A 19438-nucleotide genomic window follows, 5' to 3' on the forward strand; every position below is an offset into this window, starting at 1 on the left:
AAACGAAACGGGCATGGCTGTTGGACGTGTATTTCTCATCGTCGTGTGTAAGAAAATGCGATGTGAATAAACAGATATAGTCTAAGGGGCTAGCTTGTGCTTTGGCAAGTCTGTATCTGTGAAGAGTAGCAATGAGTATTAGTTAAGAAGGTAGTGATGATATACTGACCATATTCCACTTCTCCGCTTCGCTGTGTGTTTCCTTTTAATAGCTGTCTTCTTGATAAACCTTTTCAAAGGGAATTCAGTGTTGGGATCTTCACCACTGCATGATATAAACATCTCTTCCCATCCCTTTTTGTTGTTGTTGTTGTTGTGGCTGTAGGAAGAACGAAAAGAAAATGCACGGGTCTGCTACTGGCTCTGTAGCTGAGCCACCTCCGCTGCCTCGTGCAGACAGAAGAGAAAATAGAGAAGAAAGAGAAGGAAGAGGGAGAGAAAGACGCGCGCCGCAACAACAGCCGTAGTCCACCACCGAAGCGGTGGCGGGTGCAATGACGGCCTACAACAGAACCCATCCATTTTTAAGCTTCGTATGCTTTGTTTTTTGCGGAACAGTTGCAGAGATGTCCGAGCTGTTCATGGGCGCGTACCGTTATTGTTTGATATTGAAGAAAGCGAATTTAAGAAGTTTACTGCAACAATTGTTAGAGTGAATCGACGGGCATGCATAAAGTTTACTGCTGGGGTGCTTTATTTCCGTATCCTTCCCTTTTTTCATTTTTCCTGAGATGAGGGGGGGGGGGGGGGGGGGGAGGGGGGGGACGCATGGCTTTTACCATGTGGATTGTTGTTGCACTGTCACGAAGTATAATTTTCGCGGTTCTAATAGCTGTTCACAGTTTCTATAGAGTGCTTAACAAAGTAATCACTTAGTACAAGGTTAAATTAACATGTGTCAAGTTCATTGACTCGCTACAACTTGCGTCCGTTTTCCCGTGTAGTGGCCCTCAGTTCCAGTTATGCGATCATTGTCTCCGGTTCTATATCTGCTTCGTTGTTATTTCATCAGCGAAAACTTCATTGAACCTGCGCAACCAGCGCTCAAAGCTATCGGCCCGCTTTGTTAACGCTTGCGCGTGCGACTCAAGTGTTGGAAGCTTCGTGCAGCCACTTACTGTTTCCGTTTTTACCGTGTCCGGTCGTACAAAGTTCCCTGGCATGTTGTTTTCTTTTCGAATACATGCATGCATGCCGCACATAGCTCGCGCAGGCTTTATTACGCGTTACTATACGGGTGACTCCGTTGTAACCGTAATCACAACCACGATGAACCGAACGGAGAGTTACTTTTTGCTTTTTTTTTTTTGGGGGGGGGGGGGGGGGGGGGTCATACTGGAGGTAAACTTCTAGTTAGGGTTATGCGCTTGTTCGTGCATACCGTCGCCAAGTGCTGCGCCGTGTATGGGCTCACCCCTTTTTCGTCGTGTCCCCCGTTCAGCGTGTACGCCGAGAATTTCGAGGGCCACTCGTAACTTTGCGCGTAAAGGGAGCCGATCATTTGTATATAGCAGCGGCGGCGCGCACTTTCCGCCGGCGCTTCCGAGCGAGCTTTGTGTACGCGCGCGCCCCTTTTCATCGCAGCGCCAGGACTGACGGCACTCGTCGTAATAAGGCAGCGGCGGCGGTTTTCCTGCTCGGCCTCGCCTCAAAGTGAGCCAGATCCTCGTCACACAAACAGCTCCCGCCGGTCGCGACGTCGGCGGCGCGGGTTTGTATTCGGCTATACGGCGTCAGCAGTTTGGTGCAAGAGGATGTAGTACGATCTAATTCGGCATGCCGAGGCCTGTATCCAATTAGAAAGGGTTGTAAGTCAGCGATGTACGGCGACTGCGTTGCTTTGCCGTCTCCGCAGCCGAAAGCGGCCGCGCTTTCGGCTCGAGTCGTCGGGGCTTCTCAGTTGTGGATGGCGTATGACTGGTCGCAATGCGATGGGGGGTTATAAGGCGCATGAGTGTACGTGGTATCGTGAACGTGCCCTATAGCCTGCTCGCACACTGGATCACGTTTCTTGGAGTGGCAGTGTGTTGTTAACGTTCAAGTTGGTACCCTCTTCCTGGATTTAGGCAGTGCATGAACGGGTGTCGTAGAAGCGGCGCTGGAATTTAGGATACACCAGTCGGCAGCGTGCTCGAGTGATTTCGAAGCCTTATTGCGAACGCGTACTCGAGGCTGTGCTCTTTGGTTGGTTTCGGTTTTTTTTTTTTTTTTTTTTTTTTTTTTTTTTTTTTTTTTTTACGCTGAAGCGCGTTAGTGACAGGCAGGACTGCGTGTTCCCGTTTCCACGCAACACAAGGACACTGTATTTTATCTTGCTTATTTCGTTACAAAAAGGGTTACCGTCGAGTTCTGGTGATGGCTTGAAGGTTGTCGGCGGTGCAGGCAAAGAATCCTTTCATCGGTCGCGGCTAATTGGATGCCTCTGTGAACCCACTCGACCTTTGATGAAATGCACATTGGTCGCCCTTTTCTTTTTTCTTTTTTTGCTTGAGAGACATTGAGAGATGTTGACTGGGGCTCATCGACTACGTGTACGGAGGCGTTCGGGGCGAGCGGAGCGCGTTCGGCGGTTTGAGTGTCTCTCACATAGAAGGACATATAAGCCCCTTGCAGTTTTGTGACCCTCCCCAGTTGCCTGCAACCCTTTTAAGTTCCCGACCGAACCGCCTTCGTTGCTTGCACTGGCGAGCTCGTTCCCTGTTTCAAGGGCGCGCACGGTGAAGAGGTGCGGCATTCGGCGAGCGTGTGCGCAAGCCGAGGTCTATGTGCGGCCGGGATCTGTCGCGTTTTATTCGGGATGGAGGGGCTTGTGTAGCGTGCTTTGATTATGTGGAGAGCTGCGCGGAGGAGACACGGACGGCAGTGAGACACGTAAACGCAGACGCGCGTAGCAGGGCGCTGCGTCTAAAATGAATCAACTAGACCGACAAGTTTTTTTATCAATGACGCTTCTTTGATTACGCCTTGCAGTTGCGAAACTTAAGCGCTTAACAGCCGGGGCGGTTTGCGTCCCCTATGGGCTGCAGCCAGCTATTAGCACCCCCCCCCCCCCCCCTCCCTATTCAAGAACCTCAAGTTCTCCATATCGCAGCTGCATGACGGAGCAGTGTACCCGCCTTCGAATTTTGGGCCAATTAATTAGAGCGCACCGGATTTGACGCACCGTTGCTGTGCGGAGTTCCGCAGATGGTATGTCACGAAGCTCTATTGTTGTATGCGCTTCACTATTGGAGAACCGTCTCTGTAGTGTCGACGGGTCACTTCGTTTTTGCCGATGCGAGCACAATTGAGCCATTCCCTTCTACTTTTGGAGCTCGTAATGTAAATATAAATCGGTTTATATAGAAATGAAAAGGCGCACTACCTGTCACACTTTTTTTGTGGACACCTGAACCGCGTCGTAAGGGGGGAAGGTGTCTAAGGCTGCGTAATAATTTCAACCACCTTTGGAACGTGTACTGACATCGTGACAGGCGCCTTTCCGTTTCGCCTCTATCGAGACGCGGCTGCCGACCCTTTCCCTAGAGACGTGGGGGACTCTTCTCTGGAGTCTCAATGGGCTCTGGCGAAACGGGCGTGTGGCGGGGTCTGGTCATGCAGTGTCCCAGGGACGCCGATCATGTAGTGTTTGAGGATCACGAACTATAATTAATAAACGTTTTCGAACCCGGCTACTCCGGCTCAGTAGCCGAGCGTCTTAATCACAGAACCATTGAGGCTGATAATTTTAGAGCTCGTCGAATCGATTTTCGCATTCTTGATGTCACTGGTAATTGCGGATTGAGGCTGTCGCAATGCCAAATCCGCTGACATTGTCGCGTGCTGCTGGCGGAACTGAGAGAATGTTTCTGGAGGGATTTTTCTTCGGACAAGCTTCATTATGTCACTGCATTCTGGGAGTCTGTTTATGAAAATAATTATAAGCCTGTAACAAGGACTTATCGCTGATAGTGTTTTCCTGTGGTGATTGCTATAAATGTCGATTTTATCATCTCGCATGCGACGCGCCATAGAAATTTGCGTGTAGCGTATAACCGGAGAGAGCAGCCTTTCAAAGCTGTGGGAGGCGGGCTTGCGGGCGCGTGTCGGTTTTCGCGCACACTGCGCTGACGCGTTTCTCGGACCGCGCGATAATAATAATAATAATAATAATAATAATAATAATAATAATAATAATAATAATAATAATAATAATAATAATAATAAGGCGCGCGGTACCTGTCACACTTGTTTCTGTGGACACCTGAGCCTCTCCATAAGGGAAAGGAGGAAGGTGGGAGCGAAAGCGGAAAAAGAGGTGCCCGTAGTAGTGGAGGGCTTCGGAGTAATTTCGACCTTGAATGCACTGACATTGCACAGCACACGGACGTCTCTTCGTTTCGCCCCCATCGAAATGCAGCCGGACCGCGCGATCGTTTAGGTTTCCAAGCGGCTCCGGAGAACACCTTTGGAAGCAGCATCTCTCTTCTCGTGGTTCCGCGAGGTTTCACGTTAAATGAACAGGAGGAAAGAGCTGATGCCTTCGAATCAGGGCGATTGATATTGATGATAGCACCGCCGCCAACTTTCGGGCCAATTACTTGGCCCCCGCTCCGTGTCCCCCTCGCATGTGACGCAAGGCGACCTTTGGTGGTCTGCCGCCACCCAGAGAGCGCTCGCGCAACCGTCGGCGAAGGTATAGTACACGTTTCTCCCGGTCAGCGCCGTCAGGAACGCGGACCGATGTGTGCCGGCCGGCTAACGGCGTCTCTTTCGTCCGATCGTTATTGAAGGCAGCAGCAGTGGCGGAGTTCTCCCCTCCCTTTGCTCTGGCGAGAGCGTGTCGGGGGGACACGGCTTTTCTATAAGAAGAGCGGCGCGAACGAAACGAGCGCGCGCCCGAGCGTGCGCGGAGTTTCAACGGGCCGGGACGTGAGGGGCGTCGCGATGACCCGACGAGTGTCGATTTTCCACTCCCTTCAGAGCTTAACCCCGTCTCTCTTTCTCTTTTCCTTAACGCGGTATTTTGCTGAACCCTGTGTGATCTTGTTTGACTGCGCAACGCGTCGTGGAACTCTGCAGCGTCCCATCTTGCCTTCCTGGGACGGGAATGGTGCTGTTGAATGCGCGAATGGATGAGGCACGGTGTGGACATGCTATTACGCTGCATTTCGTTATGTGCAGTGGCCGGAACGGCCTTGTGTTGGTATATTGCAACAGTGCCAAACGAAAGTTGGGCTTTGAAATAATAGCCTTACTCGTAATGATTGGCAGGCTCAGTGCATACCCCCCTCCCCCCCTTTTTTTTCTCTCTCTTTTAGCTCTTTTTTCTTTTTTGGTTGATGTAGTGTGAAACTTTGCTGTCTATTTTTAACTACAGAAGGACTTGCCTTCCGCGGCTGTGAGTGTTGGTCTTGTGCGTCTGGAAACATTCGACAAATAGCCAATGCTAATCGGTTTTCTTCGATTGCAATTGCAAGTAGACTGCGTCTAGTGTCGGATAGTCTAAACTGCACGTATTACCCTGCATTCGAGGAACGAGTCTTGGCGCCTTTTGTTTTGTGCGTGTGTGTGCGTGTGTATGTGCGTTGCTACGAAGATTGCTCATTGAGCGTGAACCGAGCTTTGATTGCGTCACGTATATCCTGACGTACTTGACTGCATCATTCTGGTAGTATTTCAGTTGAAAACGAGAGCAAAGAAAACTTGAAGCCTTTGAAACGCTGATATATTTGCCGTCCTGACCAAGTGTCTGTTCTTTTGTGCTCTCATTGCAGCTTGTGCCGGAAGCAACATTACCAGGCGAGCACCTGCCTCAACAGCCGGTGAGAACGCTGGGACCCCCCTTTCTCTCTCTTGGGACCGTTCTGCGCAAAGCGCACCTTTGTCGTGAAGCTTGCCCTGGAGACCACTTCGCGTTCGGTCAGCTTCTAAACGTATAGCGCTCTAAACCTGATTTTGAACGTGTATTCGAGCGCTGCCCATTTTTGGCCTATGATTGGCCGTTTTGCCGGTTTGTTTGTTTGTTTGTTTTTTTTTTTCAACAGCCGCGCTAGTGGTCTGTGCGTGCGTCATGGCGCGGTGGTATGCCTTGCCCTTGTGTTCTGCGGAATGCCACTATGTACACTACAGGTGGCGCGGCACTCTTGCTCGCACATACAAGAAGGAAGAGGTTGAAATCAAGGCGTTTTATCGGATCGGGCTGTCGTTTTGCGCTTATCAGAAGGAAAATGTGCTTTAAAGGATCCCTGTTTCGCAGCGTGACCACTTCGTAAATCTTTTGTTCGGGGGCGCTAGTTGAGAGGGAATTTTCCATCAGGATTTCGCTTCTTTCTTTTTCTTTTTCTCCGACGTCACCGATGGCAGATCGCGAGCGCTCGGGCAGAGCACCGACGGAGGAGCGCCTCGCTCGCGCTGAGATCCCTTCCTCCATATTTGCAATTGGAACGCGTTCGCACCCGCGGTAGCACTTAGTGCAAGAAAAGCTCTTGAGGCGGCGTTAGACGCTACCGGATCATCCTACACTTAAACGCCCGCTCCAAGGAACGCCACGCGAGAGGAGCAATGGCGTACCATCCAAACGCGCACTACTGCGCCTTTCCTCCAGAAGTAATCCCACACTTGAACGCGCACCATGGAACGCCACGCGTCAGGAGCGGCAGCAGGTCGTGACGTGTAACGGAAGCTGGTACAACGTCAAAGTCAAAGTCAAAAACGTAACGCTGGCTTCCGGCCAAACCTGCCGATTTCGGCCGAGCAAATATCGTCGCTGGGATCGACGCGAGATCCCGATCTGCCATTTTAACAGAGAACTCGCGCTCCCGTTCTGCCATTGGAATAGAATTGCTTTAAGCAGAGCAGAAAAACCTGCTCCGGATCTGCCATTGGAATTCAACATTAGGGAATTATGCCTCGGGTTCACAATGCGAAATGCAGTGTCGACGTAACGCCAATAAAGCGTGAGCATGGCTTCTGAAACGTATGGTAGTACACGATTTTCGTGGGGAGACAATCTTTATCATGATTGGAGGAGAGGAAGTGGTTTGAATCACGCAGTATTTGAGAGGCGTGAGAGAGAGCCAAATATGCAAAGAGACGAAGAGGGGACGTTGAGTACGGATCCGAAGTGCACGTGAATGGAGGGGCCGAGCATCAACTAACGTGTCCAATTTTAAGCTGCTTTTTTGGAGATGCACTCGCGACGCGCGAACTCCGCTGTATATTTAAACAGGAAACGCCAATCGCAGCCGTCTTTGCCTGGAATTTTCCGCTCTCCCGTTCTCGGGCTGTGCCCTCGCCTGCTGACGCCGCGGTTCTAAGCGCCTCCGTCGTCGCCAGGACAAAAGCGCCGCGCGTGATTTAACTTCACACATGCAAATGCAGGACGTCCCGGGAGCAGCCGGCTTTAACCGCACCGTGGCCAAGAAGAGCAAACAGCGCGCGCGAAAAAGTGACGGTGGCGCGGTATGTTGTAGACCTTGGCGCGCGCAAACAGGGCGGCGTGTGCATTAAGCGCCCGATAGCGCGGATGCCTCCGTGAGCGGCTGTGCATGTGCGCGCGTGTACGAGTGCGCTTGGCCCGGTGACCTTACACCTTCCGGTGGCGTGGCGGTGTAGTTGCTCAGTGTCTGCGCCCGGCCTTTGTGTGTCTCTCTCTACGGCGGCGGCGTTTCTTGCGCGCCTCTTATTTTTGTTGCTGCTTTCCCTCCCCCACCGCACCCCATATCCTTCCCATCTGCGTTCATTACGCTCTTCTCCCGCGCCGATGAGAATGCACGATCACGCGCGCACCGTGCTTTAAAAGCGCGCTGCCGCCGCCTTGGCGACTGTGTGCAAGTTGAGGGGGCCCAATTTCGGCTTCGTGCGTCGTCGTTGAAGTGTTGCCGGCTGTGGCTGGTGGCGGAGGACGTCGAAGAGGTGGAATGGGAGAGGGTTGCGCGCCGGCTACATGCAAAGAAAAAAAAAAAAAGGGGGGGGGGGGGGGGGGGTTCTGTGTGCCGCGCCCGAATTCGCGTGTGCTGTACGTGCGTGTGCTGGCGGCATGCGCATTGCATATGTGCTCTTCCTTGGGCTGTTGGTTGTCTTTCACTTTTCACGCTTTCTTTCCATCCTTCTTTCGCTTTGGTGGGAATATCTTACTTGGCGAGCGTGCTTTTTTCAGATGCTGTGTTTGCCTTGCGGCGTTAGTTTGTACTCACGTTTCCGTTCTCTGGAGACCCTCCCTATCATGACGCTACTATAACAGCAGCGGTGTTTGTGCCGAGGGAGCGGGATGAGTGAGTTAACAAACGAACCGCTTTCCAGGGCGCGTGTTAACACGCGCCGCCATTCTTGCCTTTCCCCTTACCCCCCCCCCCCCCCCCCAGCCTTTTTTTTTTTATTTTCCTCTTCTCGTTTGGACACGGTAGTTATTCGCTCTCATCCTCTTCGGCTACGTGGCCTAGTTTGCCACCCACATTGGCACAGATATGTCGTAACGTTCTCAGGCATGGAGCAAATCTCCATTCTCCGTATATCCCGCCATCTTTTTCTTTCTTGCATGAGTTATACCAACTGGCACGAAAGAAATGGGTAAAGACACCAAGTTACAAGGCTGTGGAAAGCTCCTCACGCGCTTCTTTTGTGTGTGAGGACCATCACAGTCAAGCATTAATCTCAAGGGAGACTTAGAAAATATTTTAATCACGTTTTAATGTTTGTGGAAATGGTCGCTCTCGCATTCTGGGCCCATCGCGAGCGCATTGACTGTAACGTAGGTTCACTGAAAAAAAAAAAAAAAAAATCCTAATCGGCCGGGGTGGTGCTATGTTAAGACGCTCGACTACTGTGCCGGAGTACCCGGGTTCGAATGCGACCTCTGCGGTTGCGTTTCGTTGGAGGCGAAACGAAGAGGCGTCCGTGGGCTGTGCGATGTCAGCGCACGTTCCCAGGTGGTCGAAATTACTCCTTAGCCCTCCAATACGGCTCCTCTTTCTCTCTATCCACTTTCACTCCCATCTTCATCCCTTCCCTTAATGGCGCGGTTCAGGTGTCCAAAGAAACCAGTGTGAAGAATACTGCACCTTTCCCTTCCTGTGAGCCAGTTATTATTATTATTATTATTATTATTATTATTATTATTATTATTATTATTATTATTATTATTGTTGTTGTTGTTGTTGTTGTTGTTGTTGCTGTTGTTGCTGTTGTTGTTGTGAAGTCGTTGCATAGTTTTCTGACGTAAGAGACGATGTTTGAGTGCGCTTCGCTTGCGCTCGTACAGCCTTTGTCAACAGTTTGGAGCCCAGAGAGTTTGCTTTTAAGCCCTATATTATTTATGACTTTAGCAATCGTGGAAGTCCTAGCCATTGAAGAGAGTGGGACGAAAAACCTTGCCTTCAGCAAGTTTGGAAACGTGGGAATGCATTACGAGCCTCATAGTATGGCTCAAAAGTAGACGCCCTGGGCTGTAAACTTTTGACAAAGGGTGTACATGCCAGCGTGCAGTCTTCTAAGTTTTAACGCACGTATTACACTGACGGCGTTGTACCCTACCGGGGATTGTACGCGCATCCTGCGATGTAAGCAATTGTCGATGTAAGTTCACTTTAACCAAAACAATACTCCATGTCCATTTTTCATTCTCTACAATTTGTCGGTTTTCTCCCCACAATCACCAGATTCGCACACGTGAAAGCGGTGCTCAAAACGGTGCACAAGAGCGGTGCCTCAGGTTCGATGCAAACTCTAAATCCGCGACCATTTACGCGCCCTCTATAGTCAAAGCAAGTTTATTCTAAACGAAAGCCTCTTCTGTTATTTAATATTTTCCCAGCCCCTCGTATAGCGCAGAAACTCGGGGGCGAAATTGTCGCGAAGCGAACGGCTCCTGACGTTGGCCCCGCTACGAGCAGCTAGCTTCCGCGGTGTGATATGGTGCTGCCCAACTGTCGGAGAGCAAAAATTGGCGAGAGCTGTTGGCAAGCGATAACTGTGACGTTTTCGAATAATTCGTGTTTCCACGATGTTACAGGAGCGCTAACTTGACGCAAATATCATTTTGGCGGACGCAGGTGACCAACTTTCCTCACTGTCACTGCGCCATGAGAAAACAGCAAATGCAAAACGGCAAACATTTGCCTATTCAGTGACGTCACGGGTCTTTAGGTCCGCGTAACATTTTAATATTATCATTTCTGTTTTTTGACGGCAAGCAAAAACCTGCCAACTACGGACCGAAATCGAAATACTGCTTACTAATGATATGACAATAAATGATTTAATGCGATTTCACGCTTCTAACGCAGTGTTCCATGCATACAGAATTGTAGTGCACTATTTACTACACAAAATTAAAACACAAAAACGACCATACATTTTATCAGCAAGCTCGCAGGATACTCGTTCCGCGCCGACAGATGGCGCTACGTGAAAGCAGCTCGTCGTAGCCGTCCGCATTCTTTGCTGCTCGCTTGGCGGAGTTTTATCCTTTCGGTGCGCCTCCATCTGCTGCTGCCGTCCCCTAAGTCTCGCAAAGCAGCCTTTATTCCCGACCATATGCGCAGAGGGATGATGAGTCCCGGACACGAGTATCGCGCGATGGCCCAGAGAGGGCGCGACGGACGGGGGGGGGGGGGGGGGGGGTTAATGCAAAAACAAAGGGCCTCGAGGATATGGCGGAGGAGGGGCCCATGTATAAAGAGCTGTTCCTCTCCGATAGGTATTTGTCTCTATTTTTTCCCGCATCATTTTATTCCGTTCCGTGTGACGTCCTTTTCCCGCGCTTTTTTTTTTTTTTCTCTTCTGCTTCTTCGCTCCCTTTCGCGACTTCGGTGTTTTTCTTCTCTCCCGACTAGTTGTGCGTTTCCTCGTGTTTTTATTATTGCCTTGCTCCTGGTCCGAATCTGCGTCCGCCTCTCGTTTATAATTTACGAGATACGGAGCGGCGATCGCTCACTTCGGACGGAGCAGCGCGATCGAACCCGTTTATGGAGAAATTCCGTCCCGTGCCTTTCTTCTCTCGCCTCACCCCCGATCCCCCGCGGTTTCTACCCCACCTTTCCGCTCGCCTGCGCCTCGCTGTTACCTTCGTTCCTCCTCCTTTACTGCCCCTCTCATCCTCGCGTCCCGGGCGATGTCTTGTTTTCTTCGGACGCAAATTTGCCTATCCCTTTTCACCCGGCGTTTTGTTCTATGCGTTCTTCTTTTTCTTTTTTTTTTTTCTTGCACCGCTCTGGCTTTTCGCGCTCTACCCTCTTCCATTTTGGACCGCATTTTCCCGGCGTAATCTGCTCGGCGGATCCCGACAGGACTCTTGAGGAATTCATCCCGATGTTCTTCACTTTGCGTTACCCCTTTTTTTTTTTTTTTTCCTGCGCTTTTCCTCGGTCTCTTGGGGAGTTTTTCTTTCTTGAACCCTCACCTCCCTGCTCGCCGCCTGTGCTGTCACAACGGCTGCTGTGTGGTTCATTTCGTCGCCGTGCTTTTGTCCTCGTGTATTTTTTTCTTTTACAAAAATAATCCGATTTTTCTTGCGTTTGTCGTCGCCTCTATTCGCTTATCTGGCGCTTCCTTGGCGCCACGGAGTCGAGACAAAGGCGGGATTAGCGGCGCAAGTGCGATTTCCTGCGTCCCCTCCATCCTGCCGCGCCCTGCTCCTCGCATGGTTTCCCCTTCGATGCCCGCTTATTCGGCAGCCCGCCTAATTAAATGGAAGCCGGTGCACATTATTTCCACGGACCTCGATCCACTCGGTGTCGGCCGGTGCCGGTCGAGGTGAGGCAATAGCGTCTCTTCTCCTCGGCCCTGTATAGGAAACCGTTCGGAGGCTGCGCGCGGCCTTTGTGCGGTGGCTGTGGCGAGTTCGACGCCGGCCGAGAGGTTGCGCTAGTAGTAGCGACATTCTTCGCGTGCTTTGGGGGAAGAGCTGCTGCACTGTGTGTCTCGGTTGTCGGTTCAGTGCGCGCCGCGAGCTTCGCTGTCGGGTGCGCTTGTCCCGTATGCTGCAAGCTGTGCGTCTATCCTGAAACGAGGGTTTCGGCTGCTGCATACCCCGACTGACCTTTGCGGCGCGTGTGGTGATGATAGTGGCGGGGCACGTCGATGACTTCTTTCGCCAGCGGCAAAATGCTCTTGCATTTTTTTTTTTTTCCCTTCCGATAGTGAGCGATCGAACGCTGCTTCCTGAACAAAAAGGAGGGGTGCGCTTCTATGCGAGCGTGATGCAACCTGAAGTTCGCCTTGCGTATACACAGCAGTTTCGTGCGTTCTCAAACTTTGTTACAGGACACACAAGTTCGCCTTTTCGATGCCGGCACAGCTATGTATACCCGTGGACAAAAGCGGTAACCGGAAGACTATGATTTTGGTGATATGTTACGTGATATGACTGTGACGTGATGTGATGTGACATGTCTATGATGTGACTGTACTAACTTCACCCATCCCTCTCACACAACTTTTATGTCTACTCACCCCTCTCCGCCAGTGAAGGGTAGCAAACCGGTTTCTTTTACGGGTTAACCTCCCTGCCTTTCCTCCTCCTCCTCCTCCTCCTCCTCCTCCTCCTCCTCCTCCTCCTCCTCCTCCTCCTCCTCCTCCTCCTCCTCCTCCTCCTCCTCCTCCTCCACGCGAACCGCAACGATTGAATTTTTTCAGTATAAAAAAATATGCCACACAAAATTGTTTGGACAAAATGACAAGTATATCAAGGAGGGTACGTTATGCATATCTCAGATAACTGCTTCTCTGTCTGAAAAATCTGGCGGGCAGTTTTCTCGCAGCGCGTGGAGTATACCACTTTTGTCCACGGGTGTACCTACCGCATTTCTATGAATTCAGAATGGGTCCGTTGTACGAGTTTACGAATCTTGCTCTAAACCGTACGTAAAATAAATTTATTTAGGAAAAATGAACCTATTAAAACCACATCGTTGCCGATGACGCCTTGCGCTACCACAGAAGGTCAGTATACGAACACTCACTGGAATCACTGCCAGCAGCTTTAACGTTGCAGTGGCTTCCGTCGTGTGTCCGCAGGAGTACGAATCCATATCCAAAACTGGATAGCCACGTTTACACACTTGTGGAGGGTAGTAAAGACTTTTATTATTGTGATTACTCTATGCATGTCGCCTTTGCTGGGCTGTTTTCACGGGTTCGGCATTTTGTGTTGGCCTTTATTATTTATTATTATTATTAGTTGTTTTTTTTTTTTTTTTTTTTTGCTTATGTGAGCAGCTGCCGACATGCCGGCATGCCACTCGTGTGTTTTATTGCCGTAGCGACTTCGCAGTGCGATGCCGTACTGTAAGCCTCGACAATACTTTCAAGCGTTTTTGAAGTCGCACACGTAAATAAAAATTCCTTTCTACGAGCCGTAGAAGGTCCGATTTTGGACCACGTGCATCTGTGATGTGAACGTTTCACGTTTCAAGATCCACATCAGTTCGCGAATACGCCTGGGATATATATACAAACTATAGGAGCCAGCCCAGCTTGGCTACTTGCAGTTGTGGAAACGCGATCAAACTTGTCGCAAAAAGAGATCACTTAGAACTGTCATCGCCGCCCTCCGTGGAATTCGAACTGTCTGCAGAGAATTCACGCACTGCGGTGAATTCGCCTCTCAGTTTTGTTCATTTCTCGCCTCTACAAGTGCTTACAAATTTGACGCAAACGGTGTTAAAAAAAACAAAACAAAATAGAAGCGAACACAGTTAGGGGCGCCTCGCGTGTTTGCTGCTTCGTCCGCCACCTTTTCGTTCAGTCGAACGGGAAAAAAGGTGAGAAAAAGGGGCCGACGGGGGTCACTAGGTAGGTACCCTCTTATTGAGCGCTTTTAACAACCGCTCGACGACGACACAGCGTCCGAGTGTAATGGTCTTGCCGATCTCCATCGCTCCTCTTGCTCTTCCCGTCTCCTCTGTTTCCTTATTCTTTCTCTCGTTCTTCGTCTCCGCTGGTTGCTGCACTTCATCGTCCTTCCCTCTTCGCTCATTTCTAGGAGGGATACGCTCTCTTCATTCGGCGGTCGCTTTTATTCGCGTCCCTTTTATTTTCCTCTGCTCTTCTCTCGATTCTGGTCATTTCTGCCGATTCTCTCTCCTTACTTCGCTCCATTCGATTCTTTTCTTTTTTTTTTTTTTTCCTGGATACCTCGTCTCTCCTTTGGGCCGTCCTTTTACGTTTCACACTTAGGTGGTAACGTGGCTTCCGACATCTGGCCGAACACGATAAGCGCCGCCAGGTCCCAGACGAAAACCGCGGCTGCACATCCATTCCGCCACTTGGCTTTTGTGCTACGACCACCAAGAAAAGCGCGGGCCAAGGCGAGGGGTGGTGGGAAGGAGTGGGCACAGGCGGCGAGTAGGGCGGGGGTGAGAGTAGAATGCGACACCTCGAGGTGCCCAGGAAAGTGGAAAGAGGAAGAAGAAAGTAGAGATCTGCGGTGGAGGCTGCTCTGAGGTTTGCTTCAACCCATGGCCTGGGAGGAGATGGGTGGCAAGGCCCTATGCCTCGTGTTCGTTTCGAGGATGGCTTTGCGGGATGAAAAGAAGAGGAGGAGGAGGAAGGGAAGGCGACGTACAGAGGCTAAGTGCCATTGCACCGCTTTCTGTTGCCGCTGCTGCGGTGGCGGCTGGCTGGAGATTCTTCGTCGTTGCCCTCTCGGGCCATTCTGGCTGGCGGCAGGTCATTTAAAGGTTTAGCCCGGCCATCGAGGGCGGTGATCTCTTTTTGAACGGACACCGGTCGCTGCCGCTGTCGCAGTTTTGTGTGTTACGAAGACTCGTGTTTATGTGGCTGCTGTACCCTTCTGTTTCTGTTGTCATTATTACGTCGACGCCTTTCGTCGGATACGAAAGACATTTGAGGGCGAGCTGTTCACGTGATCAGGGACAGCCTGTTTTATTGTTTCCCTTTTTATGGTTTCTTTAAACAATCGCTTTTTTTGTTTTTTGTGCTGCCTTGAGACGCCATGTTCAAATTATTCCAAGTATTTTGTCTCGCAATGTCTCTTCTTTTATTACTACTAATATTACTTTCACCGGCGATTGGTGAAGCAATTTGCATGCACAAGTTTCGGAGGTGTAAAACATGAGCCTATTATGCTGTGGTTGTCTTCGCTGTGTGTACAAAGTACGTATGTCACCTTTTATAGCAGGACTCATAAATGGCTACTGTCAGATCGAACACCTGCAGACCTTAATTATTTTGAATATTCCTTTTGCGGGATACCAATAGAACTATGCAGTCAGCAGGCATTCTACGCCTTTGCTCAATAATTAAATTGGTGGTTTGGTTTATTGGGGTTATATTTAAACATTTGGCTACCGAAGCCGAGCTGGGTTCATCTACGCATTTGGTACCGCTCCCCTTGGAGTCTGACTGCATGGTTACGTCGTCGCTGCCGCAAGTCCCCACTTCCTACTGAAGACTAACTGTATTGACGCAGTTGCACGAGACACGATGTCCGCATCAAATGCACGCGTCGAATCGGCATATATGTTTCCGTGCCGTGGCCGTTTTGTTAAGCCGCGCGCAAAAAATTGATAACGTATAGCGTTGCTCACTCAAGGTCAACATGTGTCACACAACCAGCACACTTGGACGGGATGAAATATCTTCTGTTCGAATAAATATTCAGCCGCCGTAATAGAGGCAAGGTGATGTGGCATTTGGCGGAAATTGCTAGGTCGCACTGCTTAACAAAACCGCTGATAGATGGCGCAGTGAGCGCACAGCAAAAAGCACTAGATCCATTCTCTATCGTTAATGTACAACCCTCGTACATTTCCATCTACATATGGCGTCTGAGAGAGGAAAAACAAGCTTAAGTAATGATGCAAAGGTGGCTAGTTGGCTTTTTTTTCTTTTATGTGCCTACGCGCATACCTGCCAACTCTTCCGAATTTTCCGTAAAATGTACGAATTTTGACCAGTCTTACGATCTTACGAATCTTGCGTGGAATTTTACACAAAATGTTTCGCAAAAAAAAAAAAAAAAAGTGCGGACATCTATTAACACTATTATGGTACCTTCCGCGGCCACGAGAGGGCAACACATATTCGTGATATCATCATCAGCAGCTGCAAACGTTGTAGTGGCTTCGGTCGTCTACTCGGAGGGACACGAATCCATATAAAAAGAAATTGCAACCGATTTGCATAGTTAATCAAATGCGAAGTAGCACGGCTTATCCCTGCTATATTTTTTATGCATTTTACACTTTGTTATGCTTCCTTTCGTATGAACACGCTCGGCACGCTTGCTCATTCGTTGTGCTTCTGAGTTCTTGCGCCGTTCAGCTGGTATAACAGAATCAGTAGAGTCGCATTCCCGCTGTCTTCGTAACCATTGTACTTCAGCACGTCGAGCACGGCAAGCCTGCGCCGCAGTGCCAGAAGGCCCGGCTTCATCCATTACGACGCGAAACAAACGCGCAGCCGCGTCGTCAGCTTTCCTTACGCCATCTTCAGGGGTTCTTAATACAAATAAGCGAAACTAGGCACGATGTATGTGTTGCCCTCTCGTGGCCGCGGAAGGTACCATAATAGTGTTGATAGATGCCCGCACCCCTCTTTGCAACGTACTGCTCTGAGCCTGAAAAGCCTTGGGTGGGATCAAAGGGGGAGAGAAAGGGAGATTTGAGGGGAATGTAGAGAATGAGCAAAACAGATGTTCCAGAGTTTTTGCATCAACACATTCCGAGCATGAAAGAAGGTCTCCAGGACGAAGAAAGGTAATCCAAAAGCAGGGAAATGCGCTTGAAGGCGAGCGCCAGTTAAGGCTAGGAGGTAACCACAAGCAGCCTCATGACGCGGCGAGCGGCTCGGAGCCGAGGTCCGGGGAGCACCGCGCGTGCATGTCTGCTGGCCGTGAAGGCTACTATTTACTATAGCGTTTTTAGTTGAACACAACATCCCGCTAAGTGTCGGGGATCATGCTGGACCACTTTTAGCATGAAAAGTCAGCAACCGTAAAAGCATTGCAAAAATAAATCTTGACACAATGGAGTTTTCGCTCATTACTCTACGGGACACGGATTTCGCTTGTGGGTGAGTGAGCAAGCTTGTTTTTAAAGGTAAATTCTTGGAAACTTTGGTTGTGGTAAAAGAGTGAATCTGTAGGATTGGCGGAAATTAGCTGAAATTTTATCAATTGCATATGATGGTTATCGTTTACTATAAAGCCGTTCGTAAATGCACTAAAGTGTCACAGTCTGTTCCCCCTAGTTGGCGTATTCGTTTCTCAATAAATAAATAAATAAATAATCAATATATATATATATATATATATATATATATATATATATATATATATATATATATATATATATATATATATATATATATATGTTCCGACAGTTTTATCGGCTGTCTGCGCCAAACGTACGGTCCTTTATTTAATTGAGCATGTATAGTTGAAGCCGTTTCAGAAATGCGAAGCGGCTTCGCCGCAACGTGCCCAATTAGTGGCGGAGCAATCGCAATCGCTTTCCGATGGAGCAAATATGTTCGCTATCCATGCGATTTACGCGCCTCAAAATGTTGAAATTGATTCCTTGACGAAATCGCACCGCTGCTACATTCAGGTCTTTGCCGCGACTCTCGGCCAGTCACTCCATTCTGCGGATAGTTGCGTGACGTGGGAAGAGCGAACTTTGACGAGTTTTCGAAACGACTTTTATTCATAGTCGACGGCGACACTGCACCCGATGCGAGTCATTTGAATAAATAACTGCGAGCATAGCGGCAACAAGGTAGGGGCAAATGACGTCACTGCCCGCGGCTCTTCGACAGAGTGGGAAATCGATTTTGATTGTTGAAAATGATAAGGAAGAAGCCGAGAGGCTGTGGAAGAGGAAGAGGCGCAGTGGTCGCTGACCCCTTCGCCGAACCGCTAAGAAAGCAGCTCCGGGGACGGCTGCTCCGTTTGGCAAGAAGGGATTCATGAAGCAGCAATTTCGTGTTCGAATGAACACTGCATTTTAATGAAACGGGAGCGCGCTGTACTGGAAAGGAGAACGCCCGGACAGCTTCTACACATGCCTACAAGGCTGCCTCGACTACGCGAGCTTGGCGAATTTGGCGGTCAAGTCCGCGCCGGGATCCCATCAAAAAAAGAAAGGAGGAAAAAAAAAAAAGAAAAGTTTAGCGAGGAGCGAGATGAACCGAAAGGAGAAAGAAGGATAATCTCTGGCCAGCTGAGCTAAGTTCAACGGCTGAGAGAGCGTTAAAGAAGCGAAATATAAAACCGGGCGGACCGAATGGGCCTCGCGCGGCGCTGTATAAATTGTTACACATCCCGGCTCTTTTCTCTGGCGTCTTAGCTCATGCATAATTATCGTATTCGCTGCTGGCATTCACTGCTGCGGTGCGTAGCAGCGGATTTTTTTTAATTATTTTTTTTTACAATTTTTTTTTCTTGGCTTTGCGACGTCTTGCTGCCTTCTCTGGCGTTTTCATAGACCGGTTGTTTGGGAAACTTAATTTTTGTCCAGCCTTTATTTTAACATTCTTGCTTTATACTCGCGCTTCGGGTCGAGAGTTGTGCGCTTTATTGGGTGAAGCTGCCGACTCGGTTTGCAGCGAGTGCGCTTAGATAGCTGCGCAAAGAGGAGAGGAGGACGGAACCTCGGTTTGATTGGAACGCGGTAGTGGTCCGCCACTTCCGCGCGTATCTCTCTCTCTTCCGAGTTATTTTTGTTTTTGCGCTCTTCAGAAGCTGTTTTGCGGGTTCGCGTATCACGCTTGCTTTGTTTGTATTTCTTTTAACGCCGTTTTCGCTCAACGCGAGCGCGTCTTAATCCGGCGGCGGCTGGTGCTTGGATATATATGTCCAAAGAGAGGAAAGAAATGGAGGCGGGGGGAGGGGGGGGGGGGGGGTAGAATTGAACGGGGAGCAGGGCAGACAGATTGGACGTAGTGCCGTTCTAATCGATCGGTTTTGTTTGTCTGGTTCACTTTGGCTTTCCTTTACGCCGTTCCGCTTTTCTATCGGCTTTACCTTTATGCTTTTATTTAGCGCGCGTGGGGATCCGGACCCTCCTCTCCACTCCCTCAAGAGATTATGTGCCGGACCGCCTCGGCGGAGTTCGCGCTCTTGAAAATTGCAGTAATGAAGGGGACGAAACGAACTCGGATCGCCGTCGCCTTGGCGGTAACCGTGGATACCAATAAATAATAATTGTCGCCGTCGCCCTCTGTGCGGAGCGCAGATTCCAGCTTTGCGCGGGTTCGCCCAGCGTAGCAGTGCGACGGCGTTGGACTGTTTCGCGCGCGGAAAGCATTTTTTATTTTTTATTTTTTTATTTTTTTTGTCTAGCCAAACAACAATCGCCCGGCCTACGCGTTCCGTTTCCTTATTTCTTTTCTTTACTGTCTTGGCGAGTTTGCGGGTTACATCTTTCATGGGCGCGTTTGCTTTTTTCCTGTGCCTCGCACTGTTCTGCGCTTGGCCTTCCCTTTGTGTTTCTTT

General features: G+C 49.8%; 1 protein-coding gene across 8 annotated transcripts in view; it reads left to right on the top strand.

Annotated features, from left to right (window-relative positions):
• Positions 1–19438, top strand: part of LOC146186578 (poly(rC)-binding protein 3-like) — a 364017-nt gene that overhangs the window by 64046 nt on the left and 280533 nt on the right. For 7 of the 8 annotated variants that reach the window (XM_084607303.1, XM_084607300.1, XM_084607298.1 and 4 more), the window contains exon 2: positions 5757–5804. The exons of the other annotated variant lie outside the window; for it this stretch is intronic. The gene's annotated coding sequence lies outside the window, so the exon portion shown is untranslated. The remainder of the gene's footprint in view (positions 1–5756; positions 5805–19438) is intronic. 8 annotated transcript variants of the gene reach the window in all.

This window comes from Amblyomma maculatum, chromosome 6, assembly GCF_055883805.1.
Source record: "Amblyomma maculatum isolate TAMU_Amacu chromosome 6, ASM5588380v1, whole genome shotgun sequence".
Taxonomy (NCBI): Eukaryota; Metazoa; Arthropoda; class Arachnida; order Ixodida; family Ixodidae; genus Amblyomma; species Amblyomma maculatum.